The 14916-nt window shown below is 32.4% G+C and overlaps 1 long non-coding RNA gene across 1 annotated transcript; it reads left to right on the forward strand.

The window, feature by feature from the left end:
• The first annotated feature begins 7428 nt into the window (after positions 1-7428).
• On the forward strand, positions 7429-9684 carry LOC133035071 (uncharacterized). The gene is made up of 2 exons (XR_009686348.1): positions 7429-7590; positions 9584-9684. It is a non-coding gene; the product is annotated as an uncharacterized LOC133035071 (long non-coding RNA).
• The last annotated feature ends 5232 nt before the right edge of the window (positions 9685-14916 follow it).

Genomic DNA, 14916 nt, shown 5'->3' on the forward strand with positions numbered 1-14916 from the left:
ATATGTATATAATGTATGAATTCTTTTTAAGTCCAGAACATATGAGTTTGTTAAAGATTATAGTGTTGTTAGCACAGTGGAATATAATCTTTATTATATGTTCAAAAGTTGATTCCCTGATTTGTCAGAACACTGGATTTAGACTGACATGGTATAATCAGCGATAGGTATTCTTACACCTTGGAAAAGTGTTATGTCCTTTCCAGGACATTGGCAAAGTTTACCAGTATCGGATGTATGGAGTATACATCGGAATGGACCGATATTGAACTTTGAATTAGATTTTGAAACTTACCGTAAACATCTATTCAATTCAATATCATAAGTTGATCCTAGATCACATGATCGAAATCCTGATATGGTTAGGCTCAATTTCAAGAGTATTATTCGTGTTCTTTGATTTGTTAGTTAAGCCTAATCTTTAGTCTGGGCAATACGTACATTTTGGGAACACGGTAATGCAATTGAGTGGGGGAGCGCTAACATAAATATGGAATCTATAGCTTCTATTTGGCAAATAGAAGTAAAGGATGATTTCCTTCGAGCTTAACCAAACGAAGATAAATGGTGGAGATCTCATTTCACTTAGGTAAAATATCATTTATACAGGGTTAAGTGTTTTAAGGATAAAATACATTGTAGGGTGTTACGGTAATTTAATTCCTGTACAGTGTAAATCATCTATATAGAGGATCATTGATCACATTAGGGTTATAACAATGGATAACTAATGACGTGTCTATATCGTGGAACATATAGAGCGTTTCTATATGACTGAGAGTGCAATTCCAAGTTCTAAGTGTGGATTCAATGAGGAATTAATAAGTTAGGAAATTTACTTGGTAAATTCGGTTCGACTTATTGGAAGCTCGGTTATATAGACCCATGGTCCCCATACTAGTTGAGGCCATACTGCTTGTAAGACTCAGTTAAGTGATTTTAATTAATCAATTATAATTCTAAAAGTTAGACTATGTCTACTTTATGAATTCTCACAGTTTAAGGATGAAATCGTAAAGAAAAGGGTTTCTAGGTTTAATTATTAATTGAGAGACTTTGCATGTCTAATTAATAATTTTAAATGAAAATATTATTTAATAATCTATTTTAATTATTAATTAATTAGTTTTGGCATTTAAATGATTAGAATTGGAAAAATGGCATTTTTGGAGAAATAGAAATAAAATTGAGGAAACTGCAAAATCCAAGTGAAGCCCATTTCCCTCTATGGCCGAGCACTCCCTTTGTGTTTCCCAATTATTATTTTTATTTTTTAATTGTCATGTAATTGCTAATCAAAGTCTAGCTATAATAGGAAAGTGGTGGATCACACTAAATAAGGCAGTTAATTGATTACACAGTAATTAAGGAAACTGTTTTATTTGGAAAGTTGTGCTCTCCCTTCTCCCTATATAAAGCAACCTTTGTGTCTCTTCTCTTGCAAGCCATCAGCCACGAAATTGAGAGAGAAAAAGAGAGAAAATTTCGAAATCCTTGTGAGATGAGTAGTGCCCACACACATCAAGTGGTATCTCAATCATAGTATGGAAGACTATGGAATTTCTGCATCAAAGAAGGAGAAAAGAAGATCCAGGTTCAGATCTTGGTGATGCTCTGCTACAGAAAGGAATCAAGGGCTAGAGATCTGAACGGAAGGAGTCATATTATTCCGCTGCACCCACTGTAAGATTTTCTAACTTTATATGTGTTTATTTTCATTGTTTTAGAATTCATATTAGGTTGTTAATCAAACATACTTGTTAGTAAATCTAGATCCTGGTAAAATAATTTCCAACAATCCAGTGGTGGCGTCTACCATCTGGTCTATCTATAAAAGTGAGAAAAAATCCTTTCGAAAAGCTTTGTTTAAGTCTATGAAGTCAATACACATTCTCTAGGTCCCATTTGGCTTAGGGACCAGACCCAGATTGGCATGCCAAACTGGATATAGAGCTTCCCTAAGGAACTCTATAGAAGTCTGCTTCTTAACTTCCGCCTTTACAGCTTTGGAACGTACAAGATCTAGCAGTCTCCACTTTTGCCTGACTGGATTAGCATCCTGGTATATGTTTAAGGCATGAAAAATCACATGGGGATTGATCTTCATCATATCTGCATGGTTCCACGCTAGGATGTCTTTGTTATGCTTTATTGTGGACACAACTTGTTCCTTTGTTGTTGGAGGCAAGGTCTAACCCACTTTTATTAATTGTGTGGGATTTCTCTCGCTGATGTACACTTCCTCCACATCCTTCAGTGGTTCAATCATTCTTTCTACCCCTACACATAGATTCAATTCATCTTCCTCTCAGAATATCCCCTATGCTGGCTGGACGGGTACTTTGGAATTTGGCTCTTCCGTTTCTTCTCGCACCATGAAAATTGATCTAACTAAGATGTTGTAGCCCTTCCATTCACTCTTTTGATCACCTCTTACTGTTCCAATACTTCTGTTGTCATATGGAAACTTCATGCATAGGTGCCTGATGGAAGGTAGGGAAGGTCATCCTAAAATGGCATTGTAGGTTGTTGAATAGTCCACCATAACAAGTGTGTAATACTTAAAAGCATAAGAAGTATTGCTTCTAGCTAGGCCCCCATTCAACGTATGTAGGAGTTGAATTTTTTCTATAGGCAGTAGAGAATCTCTATTGAAGCCTTGAAGCTAGATAAGGCATAAGGTTTGCTTTGACTGACCCAATGGCTTGGAAATAAGCTTTAAACATGATGTTGAGCGAACTCCCAGTATCCACAAAGATTCGGGATACTTGTTTGTGGGTGACTTGAGCCTCGATCACCAATGGGTCATTGTGAGGGAAACGTACATGTCTAGCATCTTCTCTTATGAAGGTAATTGGCATATATTAACATCTGTGACATTTGTGTTGGTATCTGTAATAGAGCACACACTTCCCTTCCTACTCAAGCTCATTAAGATACTTTTTTTTGAGCATTCTTGGTTCTTTCGGCAATGTTTGGGCCTCCAAAAATAGTTTTCACATGACTGTCCACCAGAGGTGGAGTGGCACCTAGGGGATATGGGTTCCCTGGTCTGGGAGCTTATGCATTTCTAGGTGCCTAGATGCTTAGGACCCCCTGAGGGGCTTGTATTCTTGGAGCTTATTGGGAAACCACTCCTTGAGCCAAATTTATGGCTCCACATTGTTCAATAATTGCCAACTGTCCTTGGGCTACCCATTGTCCCAGATAGATAATCAGAATCCTTACCCACTCATTGAGATGGGAATTCCTTATCAAATTCTCCATTTCATCCTTTGAATAATCACACTCATTTATTGTATGCACGAAAACCATGGTATTCACACCTTTTGTTTAGGCCTCTTTTGTTTCTACCTCCTTTGTACATTGGAGGCAGGTTCCTATAATGAACCATGTTGTAGTTGGCCCGGTAGACATTCTCAATCGTGTAAACTAGATTGGTATATTCAGGATACTAGGCTTCATACCCTTTCCTTACTTTTTTTAGAGCTTCACTCTGAATTTGAGTTACTCTGCTTCTCTTACTCTGGGACTGGCTTACGCCTGACTTTGAAATTTTGTTTGTTGGTTTGTTTGTGTCTACCCGAGAGTGACAATGCTTTTAGCATGTGTCGCTCTAAAATCAGAGAAACTAGTCTATAGTGATGCATACCCTCAAGCAACGGGTCCATAAAAAGTTGGAGTTGTATATTGGACTTTGGGAGGTATGAAAGATGGAATCAAGAGTTGCGGTGCATATGCAAAAATATTGACATTAATTGAAGGTGTCGAAGTCACGCTAAAGGCTTGTGTGTAAGCATCCTCCAGATTCATAAAACCTTAGTCCCTTAACATGATGTTTGACAAAGTGTTGGACCTTTGTCTTTGCATTTTGCTATAAAATAGGGATCCTGTAGAAATCCCACACTGTAGGTCACTAAATTCATGTCATCATTGACTTTTGTCTTGGCGACTGCCTCCATCATTCATTAGATATAGGTCTTGAGGCTTTCCCAGATTGCTGCTTGATATTGGTCAGTGATCTGACATCCATATCGAAGTCCTTTACACTTACGAATTGCTTCTAGAACATAAACTGTAGATCCTTCTAGTTTCAAATACAGATGGATAGAAACCTTTTCCACCATTCTTTGGCAAATTTAGAAAAATTCAAAGAGAAACACAAACATTTCCCATCATCACTGACTTGCGCTACTTGCATTAATCTATTGTACTTGGATTGGTGGTCCTTGGGGTCCACCCTGCCCTCATATAGTTCTATTTACGATAATTAAAAATTTTCTGCCAGTTAAGCCTCAATGATTTTTTTAACACATGGTTTTAGATCCTCATCTTTCGAGTCGTATATGTTTTCACATTGGTTTCGGGCTAGACGGTCCATGAGTTTTGTTAGAGCATCTATTTGATCCTCTAGTCGTCTGTGTGATCATCTAGGAGTTCACGTCCACAAATTCTATATTTGATGCTGTTACATAAATTGCCTCCGTGAGGCCTTGCTTTCTCACCCTTAGCTTATTCTCGTTTTACATTTTGATGGTCCCTTACGTTCGCTATGGACATGTTGTATATCGGATATAGATCCTCCCCATGAATGCTATGGTTAACAAAATCAGTGGGGCAGTTTTTCCATCCCAAAATGTTAGGCCATTTTACCTGAGTACCTAACCCATCGTTTAGCACAACTGCCCCGTGAATTGATTGGTTGGCCTAGCCTTGGGGCTTGAGCGACCCTTTCTTTCTACTTGGGTTGGCAAGGTGCTCTTATGATGTTCCATGGAACATTGTGTGTGGGTTTTTGCGGAGGGTCTCTAATTACACTTTCCTTTTTCATTGGGTGAGGCAAACGACCCAGCTCTAGGATGGTTAAAATTTTTAGCAGGAGGAATTTCTTAAGGGAGGTTAGCTTGTGGTTATAGCCGTGCAAGAGCTTCTTGCATTTGAATACGAAACTTCCTCTTAATATGCTAACCTCTTTTAGGTATTTGCAAGCTCTTGCTGCAGTCGTACTATTTTAGGGTCTTACTCTTAGTACTCTTATTCATAATCCTTGTTGTGGTTTTTATTGTGGTCATCCTTAGGGTTATCTGGATGACCTTGCTGCTCATCATCATCAATTTGACCATCATCAACGCATTCTTCTCGGTGCTGGTCCCCTCACTGTGGGCAGATGCCTACCTAAGACGCTTCCCCATCCCCCATGACACTTGTCTGACCGTTTTTTTAGGGGAGATGGTTCTCATCATCGTTGGTGGCATTATCTTAACCGTCTTGAACAGATGGTTTGACCGTTGCTTTTTGGGTTGCAACCATTGTTATGGATGACAACTCTGGCAAAACTTTCTTCAAGATCTCAATCAAAGTACCAAGATGTTTACCGAGATTTTTGCAAACATATTATAACATAAATAAGCTTAAGAAAGAAATAAATTAAAGAAGAAGAATCAAGAATTTTTACATGGTTAAGGCATCAATGAGCCTTAGTACACGAATCAATATTATTAAGCTAGAAAAACTTCAAAGTATTTTTACACAAGTGTTCTTGCCCTAGCTTAAGAACCTTAATTCTTAGCCTTTGATCTGAGAAATGATTTTCCAACCCTTTGCATGAAGGGATAATGTTCTATTTATAGGTTAGAGTCAGGTATGGGTGAACCCAAACTCAATAGGGCTTAAAGGTGTCAACTAGGTCAACTAATAAGGTAACATATAATATATATTAACTTTAGGCCAATTGGATGAGGCCAAATTGATGAGATAATGATCATCTGTACGAGTGGGGACAATTTGGTGATGATAGCTATCGTGCACAACCAAGTTGGTATTGATAATGTTTAGGAATATAGCGTTGGACAAAAATGTAGTTTTATTTTGATAGTGCGTGCACTTTCTAGGTCTGACATAGGGGATAAACCTTTGACACAATGGGATCCTATGCCTGGAGGATGCCACGTAGGATGGTATTCGGAGGCTTTTGGATGTCTCTTCAATTGCCCATTCTGGATTACCTCAAGAGGGTATTCGGATTTGTCCTGATGGACCTTTCAGCTTCGAGGTACGATAGTCTTTCCAAGACCACAACAGTCCAAACTTGTCGCATCTATAAGGTGGACTTACATTCGAATTCAGAGTTGTAGGCTGACTCCTTTTGTGGGTTGATTTGTTAAGTTGATTAGGCCTAAGAATGAGCCCATCTTGACTAGTATTGTGCCTTAGAAGTGCACGTGTCATTAATACAGAAATACAAAAAATAACTAATATTAATATTTTAATTATGAAATGTGTATTAAAATCTTATATTAATGACCAATAACAAAATTGTAATTAAAAAAATTATATTTATTATTGTGTCAAATTTTACAAGTACAATATCTTATGCTAAATTTATTATAACTTTTAACATGTATTAATTTTGAAATAAAATATATCATCTTTTTTAAAAAAAAAATGTTAAAATATCACTATTTTTTAACAGGTTATTAGAGATGCTATAATATAATGGACCATTAGAGATACTCTTATATGATGATTAATTAACACTAGATGGGTAGTCAACCATTTGAGGCAAGTCCAAGTAGCTATAGGAGATATGCTGCGATTGTGTGTGAGGAGTTATAGGATTGTACAATATAATATAATATATATATAGGGAAATTTGATTATATATGCATATTAATGGGGAAAATTATTTCCCTAAACTTATGCATTTAAAAATTAAAAAAATATGACCACTTTACATTAAATTCAAAAATACCCCTCTCATTTTTCAAACCTCATCTGTCTCTCTCTTCCTCTATCTCTCTCGTTGTTCTCTCATCATCTCACCCTCACTAAATCACCAAATCACCACCACCAAACACCAAATCATCGCGTACCCAAACCACCGTGAGACGCGACTCCAACCCTCTACCACCGAGCTTTGAACAGAGATATCAAAGGCAAGCCTTCAGATCTTTTTTTTTTTATTTTCGTTGGATGTGATTTGGACAAAATCTGGGTTTGGGATTTGATTTCGTCGAGCCTGATGCAGGCCCGACATCGGTCCGATGGTATCACAGGAAAATTGAGGAAGATAAACGCCCAATGGGCCCGATGGGTCCGATGGAGCCCGATGCTTGTGTAAAAAAAATAGAATTTGATATGGCCTGATGGGCTCGATAGTGGGCACGATGGTTGGCCCGATGGTTCGCCTGATGCCTGTGTAAAAAAAATAGAATTTTTGATATAGCCCAATGGGCCCGATAGTGGGCCCGATGGCTCGACAGTGTAGTGAAATAAAAGAGAGAAGAAGAGAGAAGGGGGGTGATGTAAAGGGAAGGTATTTTAGGGATATTATAAAATGTGTCATATTCCACAAATATCAAATATTATGATTTTAGGGAAAATATTTTAAGTATATGTAAGCATAAAAAATCAAATTTAACGCTTTAATTGAAAGAAAAAAAATGGCACTAGGTGGGTAGTCTCGCTGCTGCCCATGTTATACAGGTTCAACTTGGGTAAAGCCTCGAAATGGTTGTTTAAAGTTTAACTTGGATTCTGCCATCAGTGCTAATAAACAGAACATCGGTTTGGGTTCTTTGATTCATTGAGGTATCAAATTTTATGCTATTTTGTCTTTCAGTGCTACCTTATCTCTTGTTGTGGATGAGGCTCCTTCTCCTTACAATAGCTTATTTCTATGCTCTAGACTTGGTTATTCTTAGGTAATGGTTGAATCAGACAGTTGTAATGTTATCAACGCCATTAACAATTGTTCACTGCATCATTCTTATCTTGGTTGCACTATTGTGTTTTGTACCACATATGCTAGACACACACTTTAGTAAAATAAACTCTTTTTTATGGATGATTATTAGATCCAATTGATGTAAGTTCAGTCAATTTTATATTTGATTCAAATTTTATAATTATACAATGCACTAAAAGTAAACTAAATCTTATTTTAATAAAATGGGATAAAAAATTTAATTAAAATATTAAATTTTTATTGAAAGTATATAAAAAAATATATTAAATATATAAATAAAAATATAAAAAATTATTAATTGCATTAATTAGTGACAAAAAAATAAACAAAAAAATAATATTTATTGTGCAGTAAAATTTAGTTCATGTTATATTATGTGTCAAATTTAGCTCAACTTTAAACATGTATTAAATTTAGATCACATTATACACTATAATTGTAGTTTAATTTTATGAACGTAAACTAAAAAAATATATAAACTACATGTATAGCACTACATTAGATATACTCTTATATGAGTTTGAGGGCTTGACTACCTGTCTTGTGTTCATGTGTGTTTTCAAGAAGACATTCATGATTAATGTTTTCTTATGGCGCACTTTTTATGTCTCAAAATTTTTTTCACTGAGTTTTATTTTTAACTAGCATTTCATTGAAGGTAATCAAATGGTAAAGATTTATTCTATTTTTTTTATTTAGTTGTATTTACAAGTATTAGAATATCATTCCAACCGAATGACTTTTTCATTATTTCGGTAAAATTATTATTTTATTTTAAAAAGATGAAAAAAAATTTAATGTTTTTGTTAATTTTTTTTATGCATTTTAAATTTGATTCAATTTTGATTCTTGTTTTTATTCTCATTGACATTCTTATTTTTATATTTTTATTCCTTTCAACTAATAGTGACCTTAATATTTTAGTAAGACCATTTTTATAAAAAAAAAAATAAAAAAAAATAAAAAAAAAAAGAGGAAGTAATTGTATGAGTAAGTTAGGCAAGATCATAAGACTTTAAAGAGAGTGGACGAAGAAGTCATTTTCATCTGGTAACCTTAAGGTACAATACAAATTTAATAATGCCTTATCTTCTTAGCTTTGAACATATCGAAAGCAGCTAGTCACAGGGCCCTTTTCACCAGAAAGAAATATTTTTTAAAATTATATTTAATTATTTCAGACTAGACTTGTTGAAATTAGACCACAAATATAAATATTAAAACAAATAAATATCTTTTATTCTAAAGAAAGTATCTCTTTTATTATAAATATAGGAATATGATTTTGTCACGTGATGTACTTTCACGGAATGTATTTCGTGATACATTAGATGAGTCCGAGGGTACATTAAATGAGTGTTAGGGTACGTTTCTACTTTTTAACCCTAACTATCCCTAGATCAATCTCAGCCGTCAGATCAAATAACTCCCTCATCTGACGGCTGCCGTACATCACGGATTACAATCTATGAATGTGAAAGTACAATAACAGGACAAAATCATATCCCTATAAATATATAATGATGAAAAGAAAGTAAATAACAAATTTTATACCAAAATTAATTATTGGAGATGCTTCAATTGCCATGATCATATGCATATATAGAACACTTGAGTATTACTTATTCATAATAAATAAATTTAATTATAAATATTAATATTAAATTATTAAATTTTGATTTAATAACGAATAATAAAAGTCAAATTTAAATTTTTATACTTAATTGAAAAAAATAAACATATTTTTTTACATAATATCAAAAATATATTTATATACAAAATATTTAAGTCAAATTCAATATTTTATTAACAAAAATATTTTTTAAATTTTTTTAGTCGATGGAACAACTCTCGCTCATATACGCTTCATGTTTTGCTACCACAAAATTTAGTCTAAGAGCAATACAACTCAACTCATCAGATACTCCATGATTCGGTTTGTTCAACTTTGCTAGAATGATATTCCTTAACCACCCGATGAATGTTTGACGATGTTCGTCTACAACCCATTTTTGTTTATTTTTATGATATCTTTGAACCATTGATTGTAATAACTCTATGTGATCAGTGAAAAATATGTAATATTAATTAAGTTATTGTTCATCGTGACTAATTAAAGGTTAATCAAAGAGAAAACTACCTATAACTTGCGTTATATATGGTTGAACCTCTGGATTATTGTTCATCACGACTAATTGAGATTGATCTAGTTCAAACTTGGACACGAGTTCCTTTCCCCCTTAATCCTCTATCAACATCATCTGGGTCAGTTCTTGGTTTACTAATTTCAATTTCCTTAATTAACTCCGGCCATGTACTATAAATAAAATTCTACAACCTCATCAAATATGTAGCACTCAACCATAGATACTTCTGGTCGATAGTGGTTACACACATAACTTTCAAGTACCTTTATATTTCTTTCAAATGGATACATCCATCTTGTCCATACTGGCCTACACGATCTTACTTCTCTCACTAGATGAACCATTAAATGTATCATGATGTCAAAAAAAGATGGCGAAAAAAACTTTTCGAGGTTGCACAATTTTTTTAGAAAGAAGCCATTCGAATCAACTCTTCTAGTTTTCATTTTTTGCATTTTTCTTATTTGTGAGAAGAGAGTTCTTTTTGTGAGAACCTAGTTGTTCATCTAGGTTTTAGTGCTTTTCATATCTGTTCATACTCTGTCTTAGAGTTTGTTAGAGCGACTTGACTGAACAAGAGAGTGGTCTTCGGGAGAAGACTTTTTCAAGCCTTACTTCGGGAGGAAGTAAGCATTCACACTTCAAAGACGAAGGGAGTTCGCTGTGTGGAGGTATTTCAGAAGTTAGATTCATAAAGAGCATTACAAAGGATTGCAGCAATAATTTAGAGGGAGTAAACTTGTATAAGTCAATTGTCTTTGTAATTGTTGATACTTTATTAATTGATTTCATTCTCTGGGTGTGGTCCCGTGGACTAGGAGTGTTTGAAAGAACACTGATACCACATACAAATCTTTTGTGTCAACTGATTTAATTTTCTGCAATTATTTTTATATTCTGTCTGTTCTGTTTTGTCGCTGCAAAACTGGTCTCTACAGTAACAAAATTACATTATGCTTGTGCAAACGTGTTTTATATTTTCGTATATATTATTGACATTTGCAAAATCTCAATTTTTCAGATAATTACAACATCTTATTACAATTTCTTTCTCAACTTCCAAAACACATGTTGTAATATTTTTCTTTTTTTTATTTTTTTTTATTGTAGTGTTCGTTATATTCACAACATCACTCTTATAATTGTACTATTCTGAATAGTTTACAGTGTTAAAAAATATATTTAAATATTTGAATAAGTGTAGTAAATTAGAATATGAGAATCTATATTCGATACTGTAAATCATTCTAAATTTATAAAATATTTACATGCTTGATATTATAAATATAAGGGATATTGGCGGCTAAACCACCTGAACTTTACGGTTTGTAACACTTAACCACAAAAACCGAAATTTTGGTGGCTAAACTACCTAAACCCTGGTTCCGTTTTGCTCTGCACACCTTTGTCCAAAAATCACAGTTAAGTGTCACGGTGGACTGTCCACGTGTACATACTTGTACACGTGGCAAGTTTTTAGTGGTCCACGTAATATTAATTTTAAAAAATAATTATAAATATTAAGAAAAAATTAAAAAATCAGAATTTTTTTTTACTTTTTTTTTTTAATTTTAAAAATTAAAAAATTAATTTTGTTTTTACTTTTTTTTTTCTTTTTCTTCTTTCTTCTTTCTCCTTCTCTTTATTCTTGAACCCAAATAATAAAAAGGAAGCAGAAGCTAAATTCAAGCAAATCTCTGAAGCTTATGAGGTATGTCTCTTTAGCCAAAACACACCCTTCTTTTTCTCTCCAAAATACAGAACTTTATTAATATGAAGCTTTTTAATTAGCTGTTAATTTATGGTTAATTTCATTTTTGCAGGTTCTGAGTGATCCCCAAAAAAAAGCAGTGTATGATCAGAACAGTGAGGAAGGGCTTAAGGGTCAAATGCCACCACCAGACGCCGGAGGACCGGGTGGAGCTTTATACTTCTCGACAGGAGATGGACCCACGACGTTTCAATTCAATCCTTGAAATGCAGACGATATTTTTGCGGAGTTTTTCCGGTCCTCGGGACTGTTTGGAGGCTTGGGAGGGATGGGTGGTGGAGGAGGAGGTATGAGGGGTTCAAGGTTTTCAAGTGGGATTTTCAGGGATGAAATATTTGGATCGTTTGGGGAAGGAGGTGGAGGTGGAGGTGGTGGCGGTGGCTCCATTAACCATGGTGCCTTGTAGCCTTGAAGACCTGTACAAGGGAACTACAAAGAGGATTTATTCAGATCTCTAAAGATGAAGAGGATTATTAAGCAAAAGTAGTGAGAGGATTTATTAAGCAAAAGAAGAAAGAAGAAGAGAAAGAAAAAAGAAGAAGAAAAAAGTAAAAAAAAAAATAATTTTTTAATTTATTTTTAAATTAAAAAAAGTAAAAAAGAAAAAAAAATTATTTTTTTTTCTGATTTTTTAATTTTTTTTAATATTTATAATTATTTTTTAAAACTAATATTACGCGGACCACTAAAAATTTGCCATGTATACAAGTGTGTACACGTGGACAGTCCACTGTGGCAGTTAACTGTGATTTTTGGACGGAGGTGTGCAGAGCAAAACGGAACCAGAGTTTAGGTAGTTTAGCTGCTAAAATTTCAGTTTTTGTGGTTAAGTGTTACAAAACATAAAGTTCAGGTGGTTTAGCCGCCAATATCCCTAAATATAGTGAACATCATCATAAAATAATTTAGAAAAAAAATATTCTAACATATATTTTCAGATGTAGATATAAGAAAATAGTTTCAAATAGAAAATTGGGCATTTCAGAGTGTTGCCCTAATATAAAATTTCTAATACATAACCAATTAGGAGCGTAGGGAGATACCCTACTCAACTTTTTATAAATTTATTTTATGTATAATCTTTTTATATATATTTTCATTTTTGTTTGCGTATTTGTTTTTTTAGTTTTGCCATTTCGTCTTTTTATTTTTTTCTCTTATAAATTTATATTTGTCATTATAATAATTTTCACGTATTTTCATATATTTATTTGGTATTTTTTATTTTTATACTAATATAATTTTACTGAAATCTATATAGAAACGTACATACATCTAACAAAGTAATTTAAATCGCAATCAAAATCTATATAGCAACTCATATAAAAACTAACTGAGCAACTATCGGAGCAACCCAAGCCGTAATTTGAAAATAAAAAATAAAAAATAATATATAAAATAATTTTCTTCTTTATTTTTATCGCTATAGAATTTATATTTTTTCTCTAATAAAATAATTTTCTTAATAAAATTTAAATTTATAAACAAAAATGCCCCTCCTAACATTTGTGGCTGGCCACCACTGATAGCCATATATAAATATAGGGATATGATTTTGTCCCGTGATGTACTTTCACGGAATGTATTCCGTGGTACATTAGATGGGTCTCAGGGTACATTAAATGAGTGTCAAGGTACGTTTCTACATTTTAACCCTAATTACCCCTTGATCAATCTCAACCGTCAGATCAAATAACTCCTTCATCTGACGGCTGTCGTACATCGCGGATTACAATCCGTGAAAGTACAATAACGAGACAAAATCATATTCTTATAAATATATGTATATAAGATCATATAGAAGAATGAATGTTCATTAAAAAAAAAATAGACTTGTTTTTGTCTTTATATGTATGTTGTTTGTGTTAGGAGTGATATGGTGTATACCACATGACCAAGTTACCTCCTCCTTAATATTTTTGTGGTGTCAAATGCTAATTAGGTGAATTTACAACATAATGCTATATAACTAAATTATTTTTTTTTATTTCGGAAGAAAATTTTTAAATTCTCCTTTGGTTATAATACAAGTGTTAGAAATTTTTAAAACCAAGTAATTTATTCTATAAATTTAGCAGGGACTCATTTATCTCTTTTTTTACATAGAAGAATTTACATATTATTTAAATTTTTCTTTTATTATTTTTTATCACTTTCAAAAAATTGTAGTAACCATTTCAATATATATAGGAACTATCTTCATTGTTTCATTTGTCAATGTTATTAGTATTTACTCTTTTTGTCTAATATTGTTTTACTATTCCATTTGTTTTTTCTTTTCATTTTTTTTTTTTAAATATTTTTTCAATTTAATATGTATACCTAAATATATACATGGATAACACCTTTTATTTTATTTTATTTCATTTTAATATATATACCTAACATATATAATTTATTATTATTATTTTTTAAAAAATAAATATTTACTTCAGTCAATAAAAAAATACTATAGCTTATTTTTTTATTCTAAATGTCACTTTTTTAATTGCTATTAAAATAGTAAAAGTACTTGCATACCAAATTTCCTCCAAATTGGAGTGATTTTTTAATCACAAACTCAATACATTAATTAAAAGTTAATGTGGTGTTTTAATCTCAAGTTAATGTAAAAACACACTCATTTTCATTTTTTTCCACATATCTTTTTACAATATATACTTTTTAAGAAGCTTATTAAAATTAATCAAAAAAAAAAAAACTAAACGTAATTTTAAATTAAAGTATGTGCAATTTTTTTTTAAAGAAATATATATATTACATAAGATATTTTCATTATTAAATTTTATAAATTATTGAGCAAAATATTAATTTCTATATATTTTCTTTGCAAACAAATAAAACAAATAGATATTTTACTAACTTTTATTTAAATATTTGAAACAAAACACAAAAGGCACATATACCAATGACTAATATATATATTTAAGTAAAATATTTGTTTTGTAATTGAGACTTGAGAGTTGGCCGGTTTTAGATGATAAAGTTGGCCGGTTTTAGATGATAAGCCGTGGAACATGCCTCTTTCAATATTTGTAGTTTTGTATAAATTAGGTGGGGTTTGATTAGAAAGAATGAAAATTGAAATAGAAATGGAAAGAAATAATATTTAAAATTCATAAAAAAATTAATAAAATTTTTTTTTAAAATTTTGTATTGAAATGATTTTTACTTTTATTTTAAAATGAAATAGTTATTTCACCAAAATATGGAAATGTCATTCCATCAAAATAGTATGTCAATAGTTTTAA

The sequence above is a fragment of the Cannabis sativa genome, chromosome 2 (assembly GCF_029168945.1).
Source record: "Cannabis sativa cultivar Pink pepper isolate KNU-18-1 chromosome 2, ASM2916894v1, whole genome shotgun sequence".
Classification (NCBI taxonomy): domain Eukaryota; kingdom Viridiplantae; phylum Streptophyta; class Magnoliopsida; order Rosales; family Cannabaceae; genus Cannabis; species Cannabis sativa.